Consider the following 8,455-nt stretch of genomic DNA (forward strand, 5'->3'; position numbering starts at 1 on the left):
CACACACACACACACACACACACACACACACACACACACACACACACCCTGACTAATATATTCCCGATTTACTTGTTTTTATTTTGTATTTTTAAAATTTTGCTGCATTGGGTCTTCATTTGTGTGCGTGGGCTTTTCTCTAGTTGCTGTGTGTGGGCTTCTCACTGCAGCGGCTTCTTTTGTTGTGGAGCATGGGCTCTAGGCCTGTGGGCTCAGTAGTTGTGGCTCACGGGCTTAGTTGCTCCACGGCATGTGGGATCTTCCCGGACCAGGGCTCCAACCCACGTCCCCTGCATTGGCAGGCGGATTCTTAGCCATTGCACCACCAGGAAAGTCCCAACTTGTTTTTAAATGAATATGAAACTCAAAATCATGAAAGATGATGACATTGAACTCCCATATTTTTGTTTGCTACATACTTCAGAGAGATAGGCATAATCAGGAAAGGGTGAGCAGTGGTAGGGGCTATGCATCTAGTGGTAAAATAAATTTTATACTATATGCCTGGAGTTTCCCTTGTCCACTTGGTCAATAAGTGTGTATAATTCCTCCCCACTTTTCTTTCTCTTTTGAGGCTGTCATAAAATCATGGCATGATTAAGCTAGAAGAATCCAGACACTTTAAAAGTGATCCAGTCCTTGGGCTTCCCTGGTGGCGCAGTGGTTGAGAGTCCGCCTGCCAATGCAGAGGATGCGGGTTCGTGCCCCAGTCCAGGAAGATCCCACATGCCACAGAGCGGCTGGGCCCGTGAGCCATGGCTAATGAGCCTGCGCGTCCGGAACCTGTGCTCCGCAGCGGGAGAGGCCACAGCAGTGAGAGGCCCTTGTACTGCAAAAAAAAAAAAAAAGTGATCCAGTCCCAAAATACTCAATCTCTGTTCCTCATATATATGGATTATATAATCCATATAATCTTGGATTATAAAGTGGGAGGGTAGATATTTTAGGACCCTTCTCCTACTTGATAAGAAAAGATCTATTTTAGCTGTTTTGTCTATTGGCCTCTCATGTAATGTTTCATGACATAAAATGGTTGGAGCATCTTTGATTTTACTAAAATTATTCTCTCTCTCTTTTTTTTTTTTTAACAGATGAGGAAAATGAGGCCCTGAGATGTGGAGTGACTTATTTCTACACTACCAACATGTAGGTTAGACTTGGGATTCCTGGCTTCTGTACTCGATTAGGTTTCCTATACAACAAATTGCCACAGACCTAGTGGCTTAAAGCAACGCACATTATCTCAAAGTGTCTGTGGGACAGAAGTTCGGGAATGGCTTAGCTGGGTCCTCGGCAAGTCTGCAATTAAGGTGTTGTCCAAGGCTTCATTCTCATCTGGAGGCTCAACTGGAGAACGGTCTACTTTCAGGATCACTCAGATTATGGCAAAATTCAATTCATTATGGCAGTAAAATTCAGGTCAGCTTGCTTCTTTGACCAGTAATAGGCAGTGAGAGACCCTAGCAAGAGAGGTGCTACACTCTTATGTAATCATGTATTTACCATCGCCTTTCGCACGTTCGACTGATTAGAAGCAAATCACCGTTTTGCCCACACTCAGGGAAGAGGATTATACGAAGACATGAAGACCTGAAGGTGGGGTCATGGAAGCCACCTTAAAACCTGTCCACCACCAGTACAATAACTGTTTTAGCTGCCAAAATATTAGTAGGTGAGAAGGACACTATAGTGGTTTAAAATCTGTCTAATGTTCAAAAAAGTATTCTCTCCTTTTACTCTACTCCCTTGAATCTGGACTGGACTTGGTAATTTATTTCTAATAAACTAGAAGATGGTGGAAGAGATGGTGTGTGACTTCTGAGACAAAAGGCATTGTGATCTTCTCTTTGCTCTCTTTCTTCGATGATTCACTCTGGGGGAAAACAGCTGTCATGTCACAAGGACATTAAAGCAGGCCGGAGGAGTGGTCCATTTGGCAAGGAACTGAGTAACCCTGTCGAAAACCAGAAAAAGGTTTCTGCCAACAGCTATATGAGAGCCAGCCCTCCGCTGCCAGTCACGTGAGTCAGCCGTTTCAGAAGAGGATTCTTGAGCCCCAGTTGAGCTGTTAGATTTCTGCAGCCCCAGCCAGTATAACCTCCTGAGAGAAGCAGAGCCAGACCACTCAGCGGAGCCTCTCCCGAATTCCGGAGCCACCAAAACTGTAAGATCCATAAATTTTTTTACTTTAAGTTACTAAGTTTAGGGGTAACTTGTTACTCAGTTAATAGAGAATTAATTTAGATATGAAGTGCTTTACTGTCTGATTTCACATCAATCAAGGAACCTCCCTACTGTGCATAATGGGAAACTGTTTCTGACAGACTTTTTTATATTTATGAAAATCCTTACAAAATCTTCTGCTTATTTTCCCCTATAAAAGGACACCAACCCAAGATATAAATGTCCACTTTTGTTAGCATCTAAGAATTCTTTTCAGAAAAAAACGAAATGTCCATGCTCTGTCCTGAAGCATTGATTGAAGGGGTAATTTCCCCTGGAAAAGGCTGTGCTGTAGTCAACATTCACATCTCAGAGCTGACATAACCCTTTTCCACTCCGTATTCTAGAGGGTTCCAGCAGCTAAATCAACACATTTTCTGCAGAGAAATGTTCCAAAGATAAAGTAAGGAAGATGAGGACACTTGTTCTTGGACTGTTCCAGGTGAGTGAAACCTCAGTGTGGATTCAAGTGAATTTGCTCGGAGGCTTTATTCAGAGAAAACAGTCAAAAGATCAACCCTTCATGGGGGTTATAACCTTAAGAAACTTTAAAGAAATGGCTTGTCTCTCCCTCCAGCTGTGAGCATAGGAACAAAGCAACAGAAAAGTTTATCAAAAAAGCTTTTAAAATTTATTTATTTTATTTATTTATTTTTGCCTGTGTTGGGTCTTCGTTGCTGCGCGCGGGCATTTCTCTAGTTGTGGCGAGCTGGGGCTACTCTTCGTTGCGGTGCACGGGCTTCTCATTGCAGTGGATTCCCTTGTTGCAGAGCACGGGCTCTAGGCACACGGGCTTCAGTAGTTGTGGCTCGTGGGCTCAGTAGTTGTGGCTCAGGGGCTCTAGAGCGCAAGCCCAGTAGTTGTGACACACTGACTTAGTTGCTCCATGGCATGTGGGAGCTTCCTGGACCAGGGCTCAAATCCCTGTCCCCTGAATTGGCAGGCGGATTCTTAACCACTGCGCCACCAGGGAAGTCCCAAGTTTATCAAATTGAATTGATTTTCTTAACAGGACGGAAATAATCTGGTCTAAGTGAAAAAATAGACTTCCTTCGTTAGGGCTGAATTTAAAAGCGCAGCCTTTTTTGGTATCAAAATAACTGGCTTTACAATTGGATGTTAGCTCTGCGTGGCAATTATTCTTTACTTCTTTACTCCTCGGATCCTCTTGTGTTCCTTTTTATCTGCCATGCGTTACACTTTTATAATTAGGAGCTGATTAAGCCATGGTAGACTATTTTTACTTTTTCACTTCAAAAATTATTGTAGAATGCTTTTTTCCCCAATTGTCTATTTCACAAATAGCCTGATTATTGGTATTGGTGTTTCAGTGGTGAGTGAAATCAACTAATGTATATTCCATGGTGGAGGAAGCAAAATGCCTATTGGTTTAATTTAATCCATATTAAATTGTGATATTTGTGCCTTAAAGGGGTAAATTTAACAAGGCCTGGATTTAATTTATCAAGTATACTGACGTAGGTAAATAACAGCATGGAGCCTGATGCATCAGAGTTGGAAGTATAATGAGATCAGTAGGCAAGCCCTCCATAAAATTACTTGGGGCGTAGGAGAATCCAGACATAGCAATTATACTTAGCAAGAAGAAGCAGTTCTAGAGTGTGAAGCAATTAGTCAGATTTACAATCTCAGAGGAGAGAAGGGAAAATTACTTAAGTTAAACTCAGAAGCATCTTAAATCATCGTTACACTGTATTGATCTCAGTTGAAAGTGACTGGCTAGAAATGCTTGGTTTATCTTTACCATTAAATATTTCCATGGTGTTTGACTAACACCAAGAATATATAGCCTGGCATTTGAACTATAGTGAATTATAAGCACCTAGGCTTTTGCTGTGTGTGCATGTCTTTTGGAAGAAGAGTCTCAGAACATTTAAGAGAGTTGATGTTCATCTATAAGCTAGTTGTATTTTTTAACATTCCTGATAATACACCAAAGTAAAGGGTGGGCAAGTACATTTAAAGAGAATGAAGAAGTATACGTGGCAGTGGTTTTAAGTGAGAAATAGGCTGCACTATTTTAACTGGTTTTATATCAATACATGTCATTGTCCATTTACTTATTAAATGGTCCTTATTATTAAGTGTATAAGTGTAAGGAGAGTGATTTTAAAAAGCCGTGGTCCCTATAGAATCTCTCTCTCCCTTTACCATTTCCCACAAAGGGATGGTTGATGGGGAAGGAAAATCTGAGTTTTAAAAGCTTCCAGGATTTGGTTCTTTATATTGCTAAAAGTGAACACTAGGGTTTACACCTCTTTGATATTTTTTTAAAATTTTTTTTTTTTTTTGCCGTACGCGGGCCTCTCACTGTTGTGGCCTCTCCCGTTGCGGAGCACAGGCTCTGGACGCGCAGGCTCAGCGGCCATGGCTCACGGGTCCAGCCGCTCCACGGCATGTGGGATCTTCCCGGACGGGGGCACGAACCCGTGTCCCCTGCATCAGCAGGTGGACTCTCAACCACTGTGCCACCAGGGAAGCCCCTCTCTTTGATATTTTTTGTATTCATGTTTGGGAAACACTTTAATGAGTCCTCATTTATGCAAATAGAAGGTATTAGAAACAATAAGAAAAATGCAAAGGTTTTTTTGTTCACACATATTGATGCAAAAATCTTAAAGTTACCTAGTAGCATCCAGCAGCACATGAGAAAACAATACATCATTACCAAGTAGGCTTCTTTCCAGAAATCTAAGGATGGCTCAGTTTTAGGCAGCTTGGACAGTATTTAATAGACCAAATGTGAATCCAAAAGATCATTGTCCATGGATATTGAGATAGCTTTAATGTAAAACTCTACACCCATTCTTCACGGTGTGCTGGATATATTATATTTGCTCTCCTAGATCATTCTTCACTCTGCTCTCTGCCCCAGGAGACTGGCCTGTATGGATTCCATCAAAGGGCTGTTTCAATCTCTGGGTCTAGCTGGGTTCAGGAGGAGCTCATGCAGTGAGAAGAGACTGAGGTCAGAGTATTTAGTGCCTGTTTTCCTCTCTGAAGCAATGCGTCCAGCTACTTGTGTTCCTCAGAAAAATGTCCCTGCGACCCCGAAGTTGGCTTTTCTATATGACTTTCTCCCTCTGTGTTCTGGACAGTGCTTCATTTCCTTGTCCCTTCTATCCTTGGAATAATCCCAGTTTTATTGAAATAGGCTTTGAGGTTCCTTGATACTCCAGCCTCACCTTAATAAATAGTCCCTTTGTTAAAATAAAATTACCCTAATTTCAGCATGCCACCTGTTTTCCTTGTGTGACCTTGATCGGTTCATATGGGAAACTTCCTTAACATGATCAAACATTGTGGTATATCAATAAAGTAAACAGACAAAGAAGGAACGTATCTGGTCTTTTGTCTGAGGTTCCTGGCACAGAGCTGCAAAAACCCTTGGAATTGCCTGAGTGATAGGAGTGTCTTTGTTATGCTAATGGAGTGACTCACGGTGGGTCCCTAGGTAGCTTCAGGATGGGGTCTGGTCCGCAAAAGACCAAGCACATGATTAAAGGGTTGGGGACTTTGAGGTAGCCTGACGATGTAGGAAGCAGAGAGGGGCTGGAGATTTGAGTTCAATCACATGGTCAATGACTTAATCATTCATGCCTAAGTTATGAAACCCTGATTAGAAGCTCTGCGGAACTTCCTGACTGGAGAGTACATTAGTGTACCTGGAGGGTGACATGCCCTGACTCCATGTGGAGGTGGCATGGGGACTCTGCATTCCCTTCCAGTACTTCACCCTATGAGTATCCTTTGTAACAAAGCTGTAATTCTAAGTACAGAACTCTCCTGAATTCTGTGAGTCATTCTAGTGAATTATCAAAGCTGAGGGGGTTATGGGAGCCCTCCAACTTACAGTCAGTTAGTTGGAAGTCCAGGTTGCCTGGCAACCCCCTAAAATGCAGCTGGCATCTGATGCAAGCACAGTCCTGAGAAGGGTTAAGCCCTTAAACTTGTGGGGTCTGATGCTAACTCCTGGTACTTAGGGTTAGAATTGTATTGCAGTACATCCAGCTGTGATGGAAGTGAAACAGAACAAACATATACCAAATCAGGAGTTTAATGGTAAAACTTCAAAAATATTTCTACTAAGATGGGGATATCCACTATCATATTAATATTTTCATTTTTAGTAATACAAATATATTAAGGCTGTGAATTTTCACAGAGTAAAACATTGGTTTTGCTGAATCTTGTAAGTTCTAATATGTTTCATACTTATTTTTACAAAATACTCTTTCTCTTTCCTGGAACACTCTTTTGGTTTTACCAGAATTTGTGTCTCCCAAAGTGGAATTCCTAAGACCCCACAGTAAACTCTTTTCTTATTTGTAGCCTTCTGTGTTTCTTCTTGGTCGACAATAGGTTACCTTAGGGTTTGCTCTTGGTGTTATACAATCTATGGTATCGGACAAATGTGTAATGACATATATCTATTACTGTAGCATCACATGGGGTGTTTTCATTGCCCTAAAAATCCTCTGTGCTCTGCCTATTCATCCCTCCATCTAACCATAACCTTGGCAACTACTGATCTTTGTTGACTGTAGAGTTTTTTGTTTTTGTTTTTTGGGGGGTGGGCGTGGGGTAGGGTTAAATGAAATGATGAAATGTTTACCAAATCCAAAGCAGTGCGCCAGGCACATAGCAAATGATCAAAAAATTTTAGCTTCTTCCTTTTTCTCAATTTCCTAAATATACTCTGAGATCTGGCTTTTATTTACAGACATTTAAAGGCTACTCTGTTTTTTCAGATTCTCTTTATATAAGGACTCAATTATGGAAAATGACTTTTATTATATTTAGCCTATATGAGAAACTAAGAAATAATTTACTGGGTGTAAATTTGGGTAGAAATGGATGTCTTTTTAAAGTTCCCTAACTATAAATCAAATTTATTCCTGGACAGCTATTAGTGATGTTAAAAAACAAAATTCTACTGAATAAATTTGCAGTTCTAATTAACTTTATTCAATGATTTATGAATCAGGCAGCATTCCGTCTAACAACTAGAAGCGAGCTCTGAGGGGTTATACAAAATGAATTTATAGAAAGGAGGGTGGGGCAGGAAGTCACGATTACAAAAAACAAAGTTATTTTGGGCAAGAAATCTTTTCAGGGGAACCCAAGGGCAAGCGTTTTATCATGCAGATTGCCTCTTCTTCCTCTGGGGGGAGATAGAGAGGGCCCATGTGACAGATTACCTTACTGGTGCTGCCCAGAAAATTCCAGATTGGTTAATTAAGATTGCATTTCTGAGGGGCTTCCCTGGCGGCGCAGTGGTTGAGAGTCCGCCTGCAGATGCAGGGAACACGGGTTCGTGCCCCAGTCCGGGAGGGTCCCGCGTGCCGCGGAGCGGCTGGGCCCGTGAGTCATGGCCGCTGAGCCTGCGCGTCCGGAGCCTGTGCTCCGCAACGGAAGAGGCCACAACAAGTGAGAGGCCCGCGTACCGCAAAAAAAAAAAAAAAAAAAGATTACATTTCTGGTGAAGGTCGAAACTACAGTTGGGTAAGGTATTAAATCTAGGTTCGGCATCATGGGCTTTAGCACAAGTGACACCATTTTAGGTCTGTGGTTTTTCGCTTTAACAGTGCTATTCTTCAATTTCAGAAGTATATTTACAGAATTTCAACATTTATGGGATGAATACATTGTTATAAATTCACTCTGAGGTATAATGCTTCTCAGATTTTGAAGTTTAAGCTTTTTTTTTTTGTCAGCATCAAGTCTTTGATTTTGCTACTAGCAAAATGGTCTGGATTATCATACCCAAAGCCTGGATGCTGCTGGCAAGGCAAACTATGGTGAGTACTTTTCGAATCAAATATTCCTGATTTGATGTGCTAATAACCACAGTCAGTCCCTGGCAAAAGGCAAAATTTGTTTCAGTTTTGGTTCATTTTGTACTTTTATTCTTTTTTGGTAGCAAACCTTATACTCTTTTTCAAACAGGTTTATTTTGCCTTATTCTTACTTTCATTGTGATTAAACATGTTTATTCTAAAGCATAAATTCACTAGGCAGTGCATACAAGGAGATATTCATTTTATTCCTATGCAAATTTGTCTTTTTGGCAAAATAGAGTTCTTTCTGGTATTTGGGCCATGTAGGCCAAGTATCATATTGTTCTTTCTTGTAGAAGGAAAATAGATGCACATATTTTCTATAGTAAATTTTCATTGAGTTCACTGAAATCAACTGCTGTACATTTCTG

At 41.1% G+C, this 8,455-nt stretch overlaps 1 long non-coding RNA gene across 1 annotated transcript in view; it reads left to right on the forward strand.

Annotated features, from left to right (window-relative positions):
* Positions 1 to 8,049, forward strand: part of LOC114888313 — a 43,286-nt gene extending 35,237 nt beyond the window's left edge. Inside the window, exons 3-5 of the long non-coding RNA XR_003791755.1 lie at positions 1,092 to 2,164; positions 2,571 to 2,665; positions 7,962 to 8,049. This is a non-coding gene — a long non-coding RNA (uncharacterized LOC114888313). The remainder of the gene's footprint in view (positions 1 to 1,091; positions 2,165 to 2,570; positions 2,666 to 7,961) is intronic.
* Positions 8,050 to 8,455: the final 406 nt, after the last annotated feature.

Source organism: Monodon monoceros, unplaced genomic scaffold (genome assembly GCF_005190385.1).
Source record: "Monodon monoceros isolate NGI ecotype Baffin Bay Population unplaced genomic scaffold, NGI_Narwhal_1 Super_Scaffold_8, whole genome shotgun sequence".
Classification (NCBI taxonomy): domain Eukaryota; kingdom Metazoa; phylum Chordata; class Mammalia; order Artiodactyla; family Monodontidae; genus Monodon; species Monodon monoceros.